Raw genomic sequence first — 21,206 nt, 5'->3', positions numbered from 1 at the left:
TAATCCCGGGCAAAGGAGTGCGAGATCATCGAATTGGGAAGTATATGCAGCAATGTCGGAACCTTTCATCTTCAGGTTACAGAGCTCGTGCTCTAATTTCTGCATTTCACCACGGGGGCAGTATTCGGCAATAAGAAGTTCTTTCATGGCTTCCCAGCCCATAGCATTGGTTACTGGTAAGGTCAGAGATTTGACTCAGCCATTCCACCAAGTCAAGGCTTTATCAGCGAAGGTACATGCCGCGAATTTAACTTATATCAGATTTCGCACAAGCACAGATTTCAAAGATGGACTCGATTTTCTCGAACCATCGTGATAAGGATATGACACCTCCAGTGCCATTGAAAGAAGTTGGTTTCACGTTCATGAAATCTTTGTAGGAACCCCCTCTTTGGTGTCCCTGGTTAACCTCGGGGTTTTGAGATTGAGGACCACCTCCTGAACCACTAGGGTTCATTTGTGACATAGTTGCTACCATTGCAGCTGTCATCATCGTCTGGAGCGATGCTAGATCGAACTGAGGAGGGGGTGGCGGCGAAGAAGGATTGTTGTTGTTCTTTGAACTGGGTCTCTTTCGGGGAGGCATCTTGATCTAATAAGATCAAGAAAGAGAGGATGGTAAGTCCTCTATATTGAATCGATAGATGGCAGTTATATGATTCGAATAAGCAATAAAGCAGGAAAAAGTTATCGAAACAGATAAATTATCGCTAAGAATAATCACGGAAAGCCACTCGAATAAGGATTTCCACAGAGGATTTGAATCGAGAAATACTCCCATAGTATTTCATGAATTGTTTACGACCATGATTCGATATTTGAAATATTAGGGTAAGTTTTAGGCATGCCGTATACCACAGTCACTCCCAAGCACATGTTGGCCGTGTCTCGAATGAATATAGTTGGCCAGGCTATATTGACCCTAGACACGACTACATAACTGCCCAGGTTTAACCATAGTACCCAACACCCAATTACTTATGTTCTGTTCTATTTGTGGTTACGGATGACGACGGTTCGGCATACTTGTATACTTTTGAAAAATACTTGTAGTTTGAAGATACTTTTAATTCAGAGCACTTAGGCCCTTTAGTGTTTATAGTTTTATACCATGTAAGGTTTGATATACTTCATTCACTATAAACAAGGGCTCTGATACCAATCTGTCACACCCCGAAAACCGAAGGCGGAAACATTTCCGGGGTGGACTACCACGTTGAGTATCAAATCCAATGCACATAGTAAGTAAAGTAAAACAACCACACATTACATATTGAAAATTTTTACAGTTGTTACAATAGTAAAGTTATACAGTTGTGATGCATAGTATATAATAACAAAATGAACTGATCTTCTGTGCACTCCAACCAGGAACAAAATGATCTTCGGATACCTGTTTTAATGCTGACCTGAGAACACAAGCGGTTTGAAAATCAGCATAAAGCTGGTGAGTTCATAAGCGGTTTTTGTTTGTGAAAATGTTTCGAGTTTCCTTTCTGTTTCTGAAATGTTATATGCACCAAGAAAATCCCATATTTTCTTAATAGTTGGTTATTGTTTAACAAATGTAAAGTATAGTAAATTTGTACACTGAAAACATGTTTATTCATGTGAAAATGTATAGTTGGTTATCTGACTTGTTAAACTGTTCTGTTTACTTATCATGTGTTACCAGGAAAGTTCCATACTTTCCTTATTGTATGTTACAAATTGTAAAAGATGTAATGTTATCCAGTTTGTTACTCTTTCTAGTTATGTAAGTGTTACCCAGGAAAGCCCCATGCTTTCCTGCATGTTGATTTCTAATGTAAACGATGTTAAAGGTGTAAAAGATGTAATCGTGATTAGGTTCCATGTTTTCCCCAGGAGAGTCCCGTACTTTCCTGAATGTTAGTTACAGTACGTGAAAGATGTAAAAGATGTATCAAGTGGTTCATTATTACTATAAGTAAATCTCTGTTATCCTAATTGCGAGTTCCATAACCATACAATAGACTAAAACCTGTGGCAATAAGTAGTCCACATGTGGCAATAAGTCGTCCACATACTTATGACTTTCGTCACCCTTGAACCATTTCGGTTCGGCTGTAGCTAGCAGCCAGGTGTGGGGTAGTCAGCCCCGTATAGATCTATACACTCAAGTCACACTCTCTAAATACCAGAGATTCTGGTTATGGGTGTAGTCCTCCACTCGCGTATCTCGGTGGAGTGTTCTCCGAGGACGTGTCACCAATCATACAGGATTAACAAATTTACTAGTAATAATATGATAGTCCTCCACTCGTGTATGTGTGTGGAGTGTTACCGAGGACAAAACAGTGTACAGGTATTATGTTTAAATGTTTAATGTCATGCTTTTAGCTGATAAAATGTGGAAAACCATTTGTGAAATATATGTAACACATAACAGTTTAAAGGCCTATTTCACAAATACATGTTACGTGATCTGTATGTTCAATCTGTTATCAGTTGTGGTAATCAGTTATGAAAGCATATGAAATATGAAACACACATTTAAAAACATATTCTGAGTACAAGAATTCCCTTGTACTTTGCTTGTGTTCCCCCCTGAAAACAGTGAAAACAGTGAAAAAGGGTAGGGGTATGAACTCACCAGACTCGGAAACGTGTCGGTTTTGAATACTAGATGTTGGTTCGGGGTTTGATTACTCGCGATGTCCCTATGTAAAATGAAATAATGTCCATATATATACAATTAGAGATACATTCACTAATCATATGGAACATTACACTCCAATGAGGTTAAACACCTCAAAATGAGCGTTTAGGGTGACCCGGGTGACATCTTCGGACGTGTAATGGCACTAGGGACTTGGGACTTGAGTTTACTCCCCAAGAGTAAACATTTTAAGGAGTTTACAGACATTTAACACACATATACATGAGTTTACGGCCGTAAACTCATGTGGGTGTGATTTTGGGTGTTTAAATGGCTTAAATGGACATGGGGATTGTCGGAATGGATTTCTAAAATGCCTTGGAATTAATTGAATGAAATTATAACACTTAAAAGGGGGGTTTACGGCCATACCATAAGAGTTTATGGCCGTAAACTCACCTATGGCCAATGAAAAATTGATTTTGAGCTACAAGTGACAATCACATGTGATTCTAGTTAATTTTCCAAGCTTTGTCATGAATTTAAACATCATTTTGCATACATTTTGGAGTTTACAGCCTAGAGGCACGTTCTAAGGCCGTAAACTCCATTATACTCAAGAAAAGTTAGTTTTTGATGTTTAAAACAATCACATGTGATTCTAGAAATCTGTACAAGCCATTTGGGGTGGTTTAATGCATCATTTGACAAAGTTTTATGAGTTTACGGCCAAGGGTATGCTCCTAGGCCGTAAACTCCCATAAATGATACTTTTGATATGTTTCAAACCCTTAAACTATTTTTAGATGCATCTAGATTTTACCACAAGGCCATTGGTTGAGTTTCAAGGCATTTGGACATGTTTTAAGGCTCTAAATCCTCAATTAAGAGGAGTTTACGGCCCAAGAATATGTCTTGGCCGTAAACTCTCTTTTGTCCCTCAAAAATCATGTTTAAGGTGTTTAGATGCTAAAACCAATGTCCCACAAGTCATATCTAAGTCCCAACTATGATTTGGATGGGTTAATTGGCTTAAAAACCCCTTGAATATGAGTTTACGGCCCAAGAATGTGTCTTGGCCGTAAACTCACTTTTGTCACTTAAAATCAATGTTTTAATTGTTGTAAGTCCCTTCCATTAAGTCATTAAGACATTACTAATGTCTAACATTGCTTAGGATGGGTTTTAGGGCTTAAAAACCCTTGTTATATGAGTTTACGGCCCATGAAGGTTCCATGGCCGTAAACTCATGAATGTAGACTTAAATCATGCTTTGAACTCGAATTTGAAGGCTAAGGAGGTTACAATACAAGCTAGGGAAAGTACCTTAGAGATTTGAAGCCTTAAATTTGAGTTTTGATCCCTTAAACTTGGATGAGGAGAGAGGTTGGAAGTGTTTAGTGATAAATTGGCCAAAGGCTTCAAATGGAGTCTTAACCATGTTTATATAGTGTTTAAGTTTTGGACACGGTGGAATTCTACCCGATACCGGTGTTAGACGAGGCTTTTGGTCGTACCCGATTGAGTTACCGTAACCCAATACGGTAATTTCTAGAAATATTCCGATCACTAATATTGGGTGTTAAAATGATTTCTAAATGTATTAAGACACCCATTAAGTCATTTTAAATATGTACTAATTAATGACTTAATTATACGGAAGATCGAAAATCGAATTTGGAATGACGATTGGTTGTGCGAATTGTACTACGAAGGAGTTACAATAAATGATACGGAAATTTCGGGTTGTTACAGACCAACACTTGCTCCAGAAGATTGATTGGCTGACTGGACTGGAGCTTTGCAGAATTGGACTGTGTGCCCCTTTTTACCACAATTGGTACATGACAGTTCACAGCAGGGGCCTGGGTTGTGGTGGTATTTGCACTTGTCACACAGAGGAAGGTTACCAGCATATTTGCTAATAGATGTTTGAGCGGTAGATCCCACAACAGAAGCAGCAACAATGGGGACAGTAGCAGCATGGACTGCTACAGTCTGTTGTTTCTTTGAGGATCCTTGAGAAGATTGGCCCTTCTTCTTCTTCAAAAACTTCCTTTTCTCACCACTATTCTTGGTCTGCTCAGGAGTGGTGGTGGCTTCTTTGACATCATCACTATGATCAATTAGGGTTTGGGCTAAGCTCTTGGCACTATCATAGGTATCCGGACGTGCAGCTAAAACGTTTCCCTTAGTTGGCTGGGTCAGCCCCTAGATGAACTTCTCTATGGGTAACCAATCCCGGACAGAGCAGTGCCAGGTCATCAAATCTTGAAGTGTATGCGACAATATCGGAGCCCTTCATCTTCAGGTTCCAGAGCTCGTGCTCTAACTTCTGCATTTCGCCCCTCGGATAGTACTCAGCTAACAGGAGTTCTTTCATGGCCTCCCAACCCATGGCATTGGCTACAGGTAGGGTCAAGGATTTGACTCGGCCATTCCACCAAGTCAGAGCTTTATCAATGAAGGTACAGGCTGCAAATTTTACTTTATCAGATTCCGAACAAGCACAACTTTCGAAGATGGATTCGATTTTCTCGAACCATCGGGAAAGGGAAATGACACCTCCAGTGCCATTGAAAGATGTAGGTTTTGCGTTCATGAAATCTTTATAGGAACCCTCCTTTCGGTGTCCCTGGCTATTTTCTTGGTTTTAGGGTTGGGGACCACCTTCTGAACCACCTGGGTTCATTTGAGACATGGCGGCTGCTACTGCGGCAGTAACAGCTGCCTGGAACATTACAGGGTCAAATTCAGGAGGAAGTGGTGGCGGAGGAGGATTGTTGGTCTTGGAGCTGGGTCTCTTTCTTGGAGGCATATTGATCTAATAAGATCAAGAAAAGAGAGGATGGTAAGTCCTCTGAATCGAATCGATATATATATATATATATATATATATATATATATATATATATATATATATATATATCGAGTAAGCGATAAAGCAGGAAAGAGCAATCAAAGTAGGTAAACTATCGCTAACGGAATGATCAAGGATCTATACGTGAACGAGGATTTCTACAAAGGATTGGCTCGAGAAATAGTCCCATAGTATTTCATGATTCGCGACGACACTGGCTCGATGTTCGTGATATTAGGGTAAGTTTTAGGCATGCTGCATACCACAGTCACTCCCAAACACATGTTGGCCGTGTCTCGAATGAATATAGTTGGCCAGGCTATATTGATCCTAGACACGACTACATAACTGCCCAGGTTTAACCACAGTATGCAACACCCATTTACTTATGTTTTATTCTACTTGTATTTACGGATCTCGACGGTTCGGTATACTTGTATACTTTTGAAAATACTTATAGTTCGATGATACTTTTAATTCAGAGCACTTAGGCCCTTTAGTGTTTATAGTTTTATACCATGTAAGGTTTGGTATACTTTATTCACTATAAACAAGGGCTCTGATAGCAATCTGTCACACCCCGAAAATCGAAGGCGGAAACATTTCCAGGGTTGACTCCATGTTGAGTATCAAATCCAATGCACATAGTAAGTAAAGTAGAACAACCACACATTACATATTGAAATTTTTTACAGTTGTTACATTAGTAAAGTTATACAGTTGTGATGCATAGTATATAATAACAAAATGAACTGATCTTTTGTGCACTCCAACCAGGAACAAAATGATCTTCGGATACCTGTTTTAATGCTGACCTGAGAACACAAGCGGTTTGAAAATCAACATAATGCTAGTGAGTTCATAAGCGGTTTTTGTTTTATGAAAATGGTTGAGTTTCCTTTCTGTTTCTGAAATGTTACGCTCACCAAGAAAATCCCATATTTTCTTAAAAAGGTTGATTATTGTATCTCAACATGTAAAGTAAAGTTGTACACTGAAAACATGTTTACCCTTGTGAAAATGTACAGTTAGGTTATCTGGTTGGATATACTGTTCTGGTTAGGTACCAATGTACTCCAGTAAAGTCCCATACTTTACTGATTGTGTTTTACCAATTGTGAAAGATGTAAAGTTATCCGGTTTGTTACCCTTTTCTTGTTATGTAAACGTTTCCCCAGGAAAGTCCCATACTTTCCTGACTGTTGGTTATCAATGTAAAAGATGTATTACGTTATTCATTATTACTATAGAGTAAATCTCTGTTATCCTAATTGCGAGTTCCATAACCATACAATAGACTAAATGTGGCAATAAGTAGTCCACATCACCTTATGACTCTCGTCACCCTTGAACCTTTCGGTTCGGCTGTAGCTAGCAGCCAGGTGTAGGGTAGTCAGCCCCGTGTAGATCTATACACTCAAGTCACGCTCTCTAAATCCCATAGATTCTGTTTACGGGTGTAGTCCTCCACTCGTGTATCTCTGTGGAGTGTTCGCCGAGGATGTGTCTCCAATCATACAGGATTAACAAATTTACTAGTAATAATATGATAGTCCTCCACTTGCGTATTTCCGTGGAGTGTTACCGAGGACAAAATAGTGTACAGGTATTATGTTCAAATGTTCTAATGTCATGCTTTTAACTGATAAAATGTGGAAAGACATTTGTGAAATATATGAAAAAAACATAACAGTTTAAAACGCATTTCACAAATATATGTTTACGTGATCTGCATGTTCAAACAGTTATCAGTGGTAGTAATCAGTGTTAAAAGCATATAAAATGTGAAACACACACATGTAAACAAGTTTTGAGTACAAGAAACCTCTTGTACTTTGCTTGTGTTCCCCCCTTAAAAACTGTTAAAAATAGTGAAAAAGAGTAGGGGTATGAACTCACCGCTTAATGTAGGGTTCGAGTGTCAACGGATGCCTTGAACGTCTATGGCCCCTATTATTCATGTGACAACACATAGATGAGTTAGAATTTAGGTGTTTCATGACTAAACATGATGGGAAAACACCCTTAGGGCTTGGAATTACTAAGAATAAGTACCCTAGGATCCAGGCTTAAAGATTTATGCAGTTTAGGGCCAAATGTGGGCATTAAAACGAGTGTATGACCTTGAAAATGAGTGTGCGGCTGGGGTGTGCGGCCAGGAGTATGTGTGAGGCAGCACACAAGAGTGTGCGGCCATACAGAGGGTTTTTGCGGCCGTACACAGGAGTGTGCGGCCGTACACTCCTCATTTGAGTCCATTTGATGACTTTTGAAGCGTTTGCTCTTCACACTTAGGAGGTTTGAAGGTATGCTGCCCCATATGAAGGTGTGTGGCCGTACACCTTCAAGGGATGATGAACATGATGAATATGATAAGTTTTAATCTTAGGATTCAAGTGTTTACCACTATACTTAGCTTGAAGATGGAGTAGATCACAATTTGGAAGCTTTCCAAGTGTTCTTGGTTGATGATTTTAGAGAGAGAAAGTAGAGAGAGGGAAGAGAAACATCCAAATGAATGAATGAAGGGGTATCCATCCATATAAGGGTTTGAGTGTGAGGTTGAGGGTGAGTGTGCGGTTGGGTGTGCGGCCGCACACACAAGTGTGTGGCCGCACACACCTTATTTGGTGTGTTTGGTCCGATTTTGTGATACTTAAGCACTTTCCAACCCTTCCTAGAGCTTATATCCAGGTTATACTGAGTCTAGAGCACTCAAATGGAACTACAAGATGTAACAAAAGATAATGAACTCGAGTTTTAGTGCTGAACACAGATCAATTACATAGCTTGAAGTTTCGGGTTGTCACACACCCGGATCTCGAGAAAATCACATAAAACTCTAATACCATCACATCCAATGTCCTTGTAGCCTCATCTTTCTTTCGGAGAGAAGGTGATGGTAGTATCACATGGTTGGTACAGGGTGAGCCACATTTTTGAGTTCCTGCTGGGGATTTCAGTTCTCTCCAACTCTATCAGGACATCACTCAGACTCGGTGGTGTCTACCAAAGAATATTTCAACAGACTCCATTCCGCACGCTCCTGTACCCATCCTGAGAGCTCTTGAGCGGCCAGTTGTCGACCACGAAGACGACATCCCTATTCCCCCCGCTCACTCCACCGCCCCCACTGTAGGGGATCCACTTATGTTGCCCCAGTAGAGACTACACGTTATTTATAGACCTGACGTGCGACTCAATACCATGATACATACATGAGGTGTTTTGATCACCTTGCTCAAGCGCTTGTCGACATTCGCACTGATTTGCCTGCAACCAATGCCTCCGTTCAGCAATTGACACAAACGTTACAACAGGCTATGTAGTTCATGCAACGTTACGCCCCTCGCAGTTAGTGGATTGCCCTACCCTCTCCAAGCATCGAGGGAGATGCCAAAACATAAGCTTGGGGAGGGGTCTTTGTACATTAGGTTCTAGTTTTGGGGTCTGTGTACATTAGGTTCTAATTTCTACATGCATTTTATAAATAAATAAATACTCCAAAAAGATTATACTTTTCTTATTTTCATGCATTCATTTCAAAGCATTCGAAAAAAACGAGATGAGGACAATCTTTACATACGATAGCTCCATGAAGTGGGGAAACAAAAAAAAAATTCAAAATGAAACAATACCGAAGCGACCTAATAGTTACTGGAAGTGTAGAATCAGCTGTCATAACTAGGGGACCTAAACACCGTAGTTTGAGACCCCAACCTTAGATAATAAAAAAAAATGGCATACTGAAACGTTTTTGTGGGCAGTAATGATAGCTTTAGGATGATTTGCTTTTGAATGTTTAAAAAGAATCTTTATCGACAAACCTAGACCCACAGATCACAGACCTATTTGTTTACACGCGTTACCCTCACGGTAACAAAGAGCTTAAGTATCAGATCCACATAGTATGAACGAAGGAAGCGTACAACTGTCATATCCAGTACCCAAATCAGAATTTTAGGTGCCAAAACGAAGAAATTATCTGAAATTCAAAAGTTGGTTGAAGAATTCAAGCTCAAAATGAAGATACAAATCCAAGTTCAATCAAAAATCAAAAGCCACCTCAAAGTCAAATCTGGCAAATGAAGAACTGTGTGATATGATACTTGTGGCTCTCGAAAAAGTGAAAGCATAGGAGCTGGGCCCCTTCGGGTGGGCTCACTGTTTCAACGAAAGCTGATTCGCCATGACGGGTTCTTAAGGATGCATCGATTCTGATTCTTGGCTATCTAGTCTTAAGGACATAAGATCCCAAACTATGTTATTTTTACTCACAAAGCAAATTAAGGTATAAAGTTTAAATAAAACTATGGTTGGATTATTGGGTTACATCGTTTCGTGGTCTTCCTCACGTTGGGAGTCTGTGATACATGAAATGTAGTAGGATGGTCGCCTAGGTATTATTGATTGGAGCCCCATCGATGTAAAGTCCGATCGTATATATATATATATATATATATATATATATATATATATATATATATATATATATATATATATATATAAAATATCATTTGTGTTTTTGAATTTGTCTTTGGTCCATTTTTCTTAAGCATATTTTTTTTTGTACATATGTTATTTTCATTAGTTTTTTTATTGCATGCATTCACTGTTCATTCCATTTAGTCCTTTTCGTTCCTTCCATTCTTTTCTTCTTAGTTTCTTTTCAGTCACCTATCATATTCTCTAGGGGATTCTCGATTTTGTTCTTTCTTGAGGACAAGAAATGTCTAAGCTTGGGGAGGTTTGATAGGTGCATTTTATGCACCTATTTTGCATGTTATTTCTATCATTTCATAGCATTCTACTTCATAATTCTTGCATTTAGTTAATTATTTGGGCAATTGCATAATTCATTAAGAATGCCTGGTACTTCATCATTTTTATTTATTTTGCAGGCATTATCATGGAACGTGGAGCTTGGATGCATGGATGCATGGAGGTTGGATGCTTGGAGCTTTGGAGCACGAGGAGAAGATGAACCGGTCATTCCATGGCAGAAAACATGAAGATGGAACCCGAGTCATTGTGCATTATTATCATAGAAAAGGACTATGTTTGGAACGAGATTTTTGTCACACCGACACGGGTCGTGTTTGTCCTTTGTCATCTTATATTTGAGCAACATGACTCTTGGTGAAGCTAGATTGAAGATGGAGCCAATAGTGAAGACTTTTTGGAATTCTAGCAAAAAGCATGGGCTATGCAAAAACACATGGTCAAGACAAATGACCATGCCAAAAACACATGAGCAAAAGGCATGGTCATGCCAAAAACACATGGTCTTATGGAAAGCACGTTAACTTTAATTAAAAACACAAGAACGTCATTTTGAAGAGCATAACGGTTTTTGGGGCAGTTTGGGGGCGATCTTGGGAGATTCTAAGAGATTTCTTGGAGCCTTTGAGAAGACCTAATCATTGCAAACACTTTTGATTTCATTTTAGTAAGCATTAAACATTTCAATTTCATCTTTATTCTTGTTCGATTTGTTCTTAGCCATGTGTGCCTAAGAAACCCTAGTTTCTAGTTCTTGTTCAAAACATGTTGATTGCTTGACTTGAAGCATATGATTTTACGTTTGATTTGTGATTCTATCCTAGTGATTATGTTTTTGTGTAAACTAGAATCCTTGAATTTGATTTGTGTTTGATTGGCCACCTTCATGAATTGAATTTTTGTGTAGTTTATTAGCTTTTAGGGCACCTAATCGTTCTATTAAATCAATAATTGGTAACAAGCAATAAGTTTTCTTATTGTAAAACATATATCACATGTTTGTACACTTCCGAGCGTATGAGAAGAAATGTACATTGTTGGGAAGCTTGTACAAAACTTAAAGCAGTTTTTCAATACAATCTAAGAGCGTGTTTAGGTTGAATTTGTAAAGCTAGGTCTAATCAAAGAGCATGTTTTGGTTAGATAATTTGGCAAGCGAGGGGTATTAGAGTGTGTTAATATCTTTCAGTACCAACTTAGAATAGCAATCTTGAATTACATCAAGTCATAATCAAGTTGAATAACGACATTGAGAACTAGAATTGGAAACACTTTTACAACTTGTTTACAAATCTATTTCATTTTGTGCATGTTTTTAAAGTAGATTGTTATTTTATTATTTCACTTTTGCAAACAAATCCCCCTTTTGTGATCAAAGTACCTTGCACAAGGAGATATAGACTTTTGTCGCGTGTCTCTATGATTCGACCTGGCTTGCCTTGTACTACTTTTTAGTGCATTAAAGCAGTGTATTTGGAGTCTGTTGTGCCCCTATTATTTGTTGGGTTTTGAGATGCCTAACAGGTTGGAATGGCAGTGTGAGGTTCTTGTCAATCTCTCTGAATCATGATACCCCAAGCCACTGCGAAATAGCCCAAGCACAAGCAAGCTTGGCCGACCAGCGTCCTAAAATCATTCAATGTCATCAACTGAGAATGTAGATCAGTCATCAAGAAGGAAGGCCCGGAGAGCACATTGACATTCATTACCATGTTCGATCTGAGTACAATCGAATTGCTAAGTTAGAACTACTCTTAGTGCGAAGAAAAAGAAAGAAAAAAGGGACAACAGTGTGTTGTGGTCGCGTACCCTTTGCACAGTTTTCTCTTCTGACTTTTCGACCTCCATTCCCTCTGCTACCATTAATTAGGCTTGACTTTCTAGCTCCTTCTTGCTTGAGCTGAGCACGTAAGCCAAGCCTTCACTTACTTATTCGTAAACTTTTCTGGAATCTCCATCTCCTCGTCGCACTTGTCAATCCGCTTTTCGAGAATATCTTGAATAAGAGATCCCTCCATAAAGAAAACTGATGGAACAACCACATCACCCTAATCATGAGGAAATGCGCTATGTTATAATATCGCCTAAAGAGCTTCAGCCTTAGCCTTTTCAAAGCTTGTTTTCCCTTTCCTTTTTTCAAAACCTCTTTTGTTCTAGAGTCCAATCGTGAGAGTTTAAACTTTGTTGCACTGGTCCAAGTTCACCTGCCTTCGCTTAGTAGGTATGACGGGTGAATCGAACCGAGCCCTTATTAGTTTAGATGGAGTTTTGTTGACTAGAATAAAAGCACAAGAAGTTGCTTTACTAAAGGAGTCATTAGTATGTGTCAAAACCGTTATAGTACTACTACACCGAAGTCTCGTAGTCGAACTGGCTAGAACAGCCCAGCTTGCTGGCTGACTATTACATGCTTACTTACTGGATGACTTGGCAGCTGCCTTGAAAGCCTATACCGATGGCGAGAAGTTACGATGGCTCCTTCTTAAATAAGTTATCTAAAAGTTAGTCTTTCGTTTAGTTTTCAACGATATAGTGCTTGGTCCTTCACCTTTATGAGGACTAACTCCCTTACATAGGTCTTATGTTCAGTACTTTGTATCAGGTTCTATCTATGGGACCTTAACGATAATTTTTTTGTTCTTTCTGAAAAAACCTAAGAGGTCTGTGACTGACCTTGTGTTCAACACATGAGTTAGTGTTACCGCATATTTAGTGGAAGCAGATAGTTAGGGACTGACTTGGCAGCTGCTTTGAAAGCCTATTCCCATGGCGAGCAGTTACGATGGCTCCTTCCTAAATAAATTATCTAAAACTCAGTCTTTCTTTTTTGTTTTTAACGCTCTAGTGCTTGGTCCTTCACCTTTATGAGTAGGATTGACTCCCTTACATAGGTCTTATGTTCAGTACTTCGTATCAGTTTCTATCTGTGGGAACCTAACAATAATTTTTTTGTTCTTTCTGAAAAAACCTAAGAGCTCCATGACTGACCCTATGTTCAGGAGATGAGTTAGCATTACCATGTATTTAGTGGAAGCAGATAGTTAGGGACTGACCTAGTACCACTTTGAGTTACTACCCCAAAGTACTAGATCAACTCCTGTTGAAGAATAAGGCTTTTGAGCTGCCTCAACATTGAATTTGGAACACAGGCCAAACGAAGTCGTACTGAGGACCCTAAGTAGTATTGTCAAAAACATCGGTACGTACAACATCCCCTTTCAAATTGTTGGAGCTTCACGAACTTGCTGGAAACAAAGTACCGTGCCGGCAGGATCCTTATAAAGAAAGCCGCACAGAAAGATAAGACTACTTGGATTTCGGTGGGAATCCACAAAGACAACATAGGAGATATCGCCTATTATACTACAATATCGTGAGCATAGCCATGTCTAATGAAAGAGCCACCTGCTGACCTGCTGTTCACGAACAAGTTCCGGAAGCATGCGATTAAGACTTGGGATCGCTGTTCGTACCAATAAAGCCACATAAATCAAAGAAGGTGCACGAAGGAAGGCAGTAACACTAGCTTGGTAATTTGTTCTGAGGAATGCAAACTATTTGGACCTCTTATTAAAGGGGGATCTAACATTATTCTGTTATTTCACCCCAGATTAATGATTAATGATTAACACAGAAGGATACGACTTTGCTTCGTTCGCTTGGCGTTCCAACGAACCTTCACTATCGGGATACGACTTTGCTTTGTTCGATTGATCTCTCGGTCCATGATCTCTGCTGGTTCTTCCACAAAGTTGAGACTCTCGTTGATCTCGATCTCGTCGAGTGGGATTACAAGAGTCTCATCAGATAGACACTTTTTCAAGTTCGAGACGTGGAAGGCAGAATGTACGTTGCTAAGTTCGCAGGGTAGGTTGAGTTTGTAAGCTATAGGGCCGATTCTAGCGAGAATCTCGAAACGCCCTATGTATCTTGGATTAAGCTTCCCATGCTTTTCGAAGTGTATTAAGCCCTTCCAGGGTGAGGCTTTCAAAAGGACGCGGTCTCCCACCTGGAATTCCAAAGGTTTCCTTCATTTGTCTGCGTAGCTTTTCTATCGGTCTCTAGAGGCTTTCAATCATTTACGAATCTGAACGATCTTCTCTGTCGTTTGTTGAATGATCCCCGGACCTATGAGAGTGCTATCAGGAACTCGTCCTTTAGCTAACTGGGTGTCACCCACCTCAGCCCAACACAGAGGGGATTTGCACTTTCGGCCATAGAGGGCTTCAAATGGAGCACGCTTGATGCTCGTTGGATAACTATTATTATAGGAAAACTCAACAAGGGGTAAATAAGTATCCCATGCCTTCCTAAAGTCGATTACATAGGCTCGCAACATATATTCTAGTGTTTGAATAGTTCTCTCACTTTGTCCGTCGGTTTGCGGATGGTAGGCTATACTCATGTCAAGCCTGGTTCCAAGGGAACTTTGTAGCGACTACCAGAATCTCAAAGTGAATCTGCTATCTCTATTGGAGATAATGGATATAGGAACACCATGCAGTCGTACGATCTCCCGAATGTATGTTCCTGTAAGTTCTCCATCTTGCAAGTTTCTTTGATAGGCAGTAAGTGTGCGGACTTGGTCAATCTATCGACGATGACCCAAATGGTATCAAGTCCACCCGTTGTCTTGGGTAACTTAGTTATAAAGTCCATAGTGATCCGCTCCCACTTCCATTCTGGTACTCTGGCTGTTGTAGTAAACCGGAGGGTTTCCGGCATTCGACCTTAACCTTAGCGAAAGTAAAGCATTTATTCACGAAGGTAGCAATTTCTGATTTCATGTTAGGCCACCAGTATAACTTTTTAAGATCCAGATACATCTTATCTGAACCTGGGTGGACGGAATATCGAGTATTGTGCGCCTTAGTCATGACCAAGTCTCTGAAGCCATCGTGCTTCGATGTCCAGATCCGGTCCATGAGACATAAGGTTCCGCTACCCTTGAGTTCTAAGTTCTTATCCATCCCTCTAAGGAATTCACCCACCACGGTTTCAGGTTTCAAGGCTTCGAGTTAAGCCTCCTTAATTTGTATGGATAGATGCGAATGGATAGTCATGGTCAATGATTTGACCTTTCGACCAGAATATTCTTTCCGACTTAGGGCATCTGCTACTACGTTGGCTTTACCCGAATGATAATGAATTTCGCATTCGTAATCATTGAGTAGCTCAACCCACCATCGTTGTCTCATGTTGAGCTCCTTCTGATCGAATATGTGTTGTAAACTCTTGTGGTCTGTAAAGATAGTGCTTTTCGTACCATACAAATAGTGTCTCCAGATCTTGAGAGCAAACACAACTACTCCTAGCTCAAGATCATGCGTGGTGTAGTTGACTTCGTGTGTCTTCTGTTGTCTCGAGGCATAGGCGATGACCTTACCTCGTTGCATCAGAACACAACCGAGCCCCTAGTTGGATGCATCGCAATATACTACTAAGTCTTCTATTGTCACAACCCGAAACCAAAGGCGGAAACATTTCCGGGGCGGACTCCACATTGAGTATCAAATCCAATGCACATAGTAAGCAAAGTAAACAACCATTACATTATATATTAGAATTTACATTTGCTCAAAAGTAAAGTTGTACAAATATGATACATATGTATGTGTGTGTGTGTGTGTGTGTATATATATATATATATATATATATATATATGAACAAAAGTAAGACGTGTCTTCAACGCACTCCGTCTTCGTCAAAAGGGTCGTCGGGTACCTGTCTAATGCGGACCTGAGTATACAAGCATTTTAAAAATCAGCATAAAGCTGGTGAGTTCATAAGCGGTTTTGTTTTCTAAAAATGAACAAGTTTCCTTCCGGTTATCTAAAAAAGTTACGAACCCAAGAAAATCCCATATTTTCTTAAAAGTAATGTCTAGTTTTCTGTTATGTTACGCAGATCTGGTTATGAATAGTTATTATCCCAGGAAAATCCTATATTTTCCTAAAACGTTTGTGAAGTGTTATCGAATCTGAAAGTAACGTACAAGTATCTACCATACTTAAAGTGTGTGTGTGAAGTTTCCTGAAAGTTTGGTTACCTTTAAATGTACATTAGTTTTAACACGTATATAAAACTAGTAAAAAAGTATAAAGATTTCATAATCTTGATTGCGAGTTCCATAACCATACTACAGACTAGATATGACTCGAGACGGGGCCAATATCTTTTATGACTTTTGTCACCCTTGAACCTTTCGGTTCGGCTGTAGCTAGCAGCCAGGTGCGGGATAGTCAATCCTGTATAGATCTATACACTCAAGTCACGCTCTCCCTTTCGGAGATTCTTCTTACAGGGATAGTCCTCCACTTTCGTGTCCAGGGGAAGTATAGCAAAGGACGTGTCTCTAATCTTAAGATTCATGAATTTAAAACTGAATATATTAATACGAAAACCATGTTTTATTGTTTCTTTGCTCTCTTATCTAGGGGGAGTACTAACTAGGACCTGACTAAGTTCTAATGATACCTGTCCTTCACACGCGTATCTAGGGGGTGTTTTATTAAGGACAATACAAAAGTTCTATGATTTCAAACAGTAAATGTGTGAACTATCAATTGCGAAGTATAAAGTATAACACTATATAGTAAGAATTGAAATTTGGTTTGAAAAACAACTCTGCAAGTCAAATAGTTTGTTAATATGTTTTCAATTCATAAAAGTTTAAGGATTATGAAACCACTCAAACGAAATAATGAATTTAAGTACAAGATATTCTTGTACTTTTGCTTGTATTCCCCCCTGAAAACATTGAAAAAGGGTAGGGGTATGAACTCACCGGACGAGAAAACGTGACGGTTTGGATGTTAAGTATCGGTTCGGGGCTTGATAACGCGCGAGGTTCCTATATAATGTGAAATGATATACAAATGTATCTAATTAGGCTTTAAATCACTAATTAGATATGATTATAAACTCCAATACAAGAACACACTTCAAATCAAGTGTTTGGAGTGACCCGGGTGACATCTATGGACGTATAGGACTTTGGATAAAGTGTTTACTCTTCAAGAGTAATCTCCCTATGGAGTTTTCGGCCCTAAGACCAACTCCACATGAGTTCACGGCCGTGAACTCATGGATGTGGGGTTTTATGGTGCTAAATGGGATAGTCCTCCACTTTCGTGTCCAGGGGAAGTATTGCAAAGGACGTGTCTCCAATCTTAAGATTCATGAATTTAAAACTGAATATATTAATACGAAAACCATGTTTTATTGGTTCTTTGCTCTCTTATCTGGGGGGAGTACTAACTAGGACCTGACTAAGTTCTAATGATACCTGTCCTTCACACGCGTATCTAGGGGGTGTTTTATTAAGGACAATACAAAAGTTCTATGATTTTAAACAGTAAATGTGTGAACTATCAATTGCGAAGTATAAAGTATAACACTATATAGTAAGAATTGAAATTTGGTTTGAAAAACAACTCTGCAAGTCAAATAGTTTGTTAATATGTTTTCAATTCTTAAAAGTTTAAGGATTATGAAACCACTCAAACAAAATAATGAATTGAAGTACAAGATATTCTTGTACTTTTGCTTGTATTCCCCCCTGAAAACATTGAAAAAGGGTAGGGGTATGAACTCACCAGACGAGAAAACGTGACAATTTAGATGTTAAGTATCGGTTCGGGGCTTGATAACGCGCGAGGTTCCTATGTAATGTGAAATGATATACAAATGTATCTAATTAGGCTTTAAATCACTAATTAGATATGATTATAAACTCCAATACAAGAAAACACTTCAAATCAAGTGTTTGGAGTGACCCGAGTGACATCTATGGACGTATAGGACTTTGGATAAAGTGTTTACTCTTCAAGAGTAAACTCCCTATGGAGTTTTCGGCCCTAAGACCAACTCCACATGAGTTCACGGCCGTGAACTCATGGATGTGGGGTTTTATGGTGCTAAATGGTCAAATAACACTAGGGAAGGGTTGCTATGATTTAATCTAAGGCATAGGAATGAGTTAAACCACCAAAGGGACCATCAAAGGGAGTTTACAGCCCTAAACTAGGATTTTATGGCTGTAAGCTCCTATACCCTTCTTATATTAATGATTTGGTGGTCTTAGATCAATCACATGTGATTCAAACCAATTTTACAAGCCTTAGAATGAATTTAGGACATCATTTGACTTGTGTATATGAGTTTACAGCCCTTGAACCCATTCTACGGGGGTTTACGGCCGCGAACTCTCAAAGGGGAGGTTTTCATTATGTTTAGGACCCCTAAAATGATTGTGGTTGATTCTAGAATTTAATCCAAAGCTATTGGTGTGCTTAAGTGGCTTTTAAACACTCAAATATGAGTTTGCTCTCCATGAAGGTGAGTTTACGGCCCAAGCATGTTCTTGGGCAGTAAACTCATGTTTACTCCCCAAAAATTGGATTCAATGTGTTCTAAGTCCATTCCATTAAGCCATTTAGCCATATCTAAGCTCCAAATGTCGATTGGAAGGGTTTAAAGGCTCAAAAACCCATTATATGTCTGTTTACGGACCAAGCATGCTCCAGGGCCGTAAACACATGAAAATGGTCCTAAATGATAGTTTAACCATGAATTTGAAGGTCTAAGATGCTAATCAATGAGTTAGGGAAGTTACCTTGGTGATTTGGAGCTTAAATTTGATGATTTTGGACCTTAAATTTGGTTTGAGGAGAGAGGTTAGAGAGAGAGTAGTGAGAGAGAGTAAAAGCTTCAAATGGAAGCTTAAACCACTTTAAATATGTTCCGAGTTTGGGACACGGTGGAATTCTACCCGATACCGACGTTATACAATGCTTTTGGTCGCACCCGATTAAGTTGTCGTAACCCGATATAGTCGAAACTAAAAATTTTCTAAGTAGTAGTTTGGGATGTTTTCATGAGTTTCTAACGTATTTGGATACCAATTAAGTCATAATAGAAGTCTCAAAAATAATGACTTAATTTAAAACTTAAACGGAAACAATTCGAAAAAGATGAATTTTATGGACGGAAACGGGTTACGGCGATGGAGCAAACTTCGTGTTGTCACATTATCCCCCCGTTAGAGGGAATTTCGTCCCGAAATTCAAACTTTAAATACGACTAAAGGATTTCAAAAGAGATACGAATACTTCAGTTTCATCGGATCTTTACGCTCGCAATGAACTCGTATCCTCGTATGGCATTCCAGCGAACCTTTGTTATCGGGATACGGTTTTGTTTTGTATGTTCAATCTCTCGATCTATGGTTTCGATTGATTCCTCCATGAGGTTCAGACTTTCTTTGGTTTCGGTCACATCGAAGGGATTACTAGGGTTTCGTGGGGTAGGCACATCTTATGAATAAAGACGTGGAATACCGGATGAATGCTGCTAAGTTCTGAAGTTAGTGTGAGTTTGAAGGTTACGGAATTGATCCTAACGAGGATCTCGAAGGGTCTAATGTACCACGGGTTAAGTTTTCCATGTTTTCCAAGGTGTACCATGTCTTTCCAGAGTAATACCTCCTACAAGAGGGTACATCCCTCGGTGTCGAAATGGTTAGGGTTTTGGCGATTCAGGAAAAATTTCTGGATGAACCTGCAATAGTATCTAGCGAGACCCAAGAATTTGACGGGTTTCTGTGGGTACCTTCGGTGCCGATTAATTCTCTATTGCTTTGATCTTAGGAGGATCCCACATGTATGTCTTCATCGTCTACTACATGACCAAGGAAAATGGTTCGACCGATGGGCATTACTACGAACTTATAGCGATCATATCAAGTCCAACATACTGTCTACAGAACATCACTCTCATGGATTTGTAGCTGACGGTACCTTGACCTAAAGTTTATCTTTGAGAAGTGGTTGGTTCTCTGAAGTGGATCGAAAATTTCATCTATTCGAGGAAAAAGGATATCGGTTTTGACGGTTAACTCATCAAGTTAACTGGATAACTCCTGCATTTCTGCTGGAGCTAAGCGATACGGAGATTTGGCTACTGAGGTAGTTCTAGGAATTAGGTTGATGCGAAATTCAACCTGATGTTCAGAAAGAATTCTCGGAAGCTATATAGGAATACATCAAGACAGTCACAGACTTCGCGGACGTTCTTGAGGTTTCTAACTTCCTTTTCCCCGCGGATCACATGGGCTAGGAATGCATGACACTCCTTTCGGGGAAAACTCTTGAGTTTTGATGCACGAAATGATACGAAGGTTGGAACCGAATTTATCGTCGTAGATCATGAGGGTCTGACCAGAGAGGAGATTGGGACGGATGGCTTTTTCAATACAAGGGTATCTGCATGATTGGGACTCAACCAGTCCATGCCACAGATAACATCAAAACTATTTATGGAAACTGGCATATGATCAATAGATGAAGAATGGTCGTTTAGAGTAAAGGTACAACCTATGGATGTATCGATAAAGTTCTCTTTCCCACTGTTAGTCATCTCGATGGTGAATGTTTCATTTACTAGTGAAGGGCTAAGATTAAGAAGATGTCTGCATGAATAGTTAACAGATTTTCTTTTAGCACTAGAATCGAAAAAGATTGCAAGCGTAAGAGTTGTTGAGGAGGAATATACCTGAGGCGACGGTGGGATCATCGGCTGTCTCCTCTCGTCCTATTGCTAGAACTCTTCCGGTGTTGCCAGCCGTTGCTGCCTTGGGGTAATTTTGCTTAAAATGCCCGACCTCTCCGCAACCAATGTAGGCCTGACCAATGCCGACTCCAGAAGCCTGATTGGTTGATTGAGTTGGTGTCTTGCAGTTCTTCGCAGTGTGACCCTTTTTGCCACAACTGTTGCAAAACACCTCTCGACATGGGCTGGAAGTGAGGTGATGATAGTTTCACTTGTCACAACTAGGGAGGGTTCCAGCATACCTACTGGTAGGTGTTCGAGCTGAGGATCCAATAACAGAAATAGCTGCAGGGGTAGTAGCAGCGTGAACTACCACAATTTGCTGCCTCTTCG

The 21,206-nt window shown here is 39.6% G+C and overlaps 1 pseudogene; it reads right to left on the bottom strand.

The window, feature by feature from the left end:
• LOC145016667 (uncharacterized) overlaps positions 1-20,837 on the bottom strand; it is a 67,437-nt pseudogene extending 46,600 nt beyond the window's left edge.
• Between the last annotated feature and the right edge of the window lie 369 nt (positions 20,838-21,206).

Source organism: Lactuca saligna, chromosome 9 (genome assembly GCF_052625555.1).
Source record: "Lactuca saligna cultivar CGN05327 chromosome 9, ASM5262555v1, whole genome shotgun sequence".
NCBI lineage: Eukaryota > Viridiplantae > Streptophyta > Magnoliopsida > Asterales > Asteraceae > Lactuca > Lactuca saligna.
This window is presented reverse-complemented; position numbering and strand designations above follow the sequence as displayed.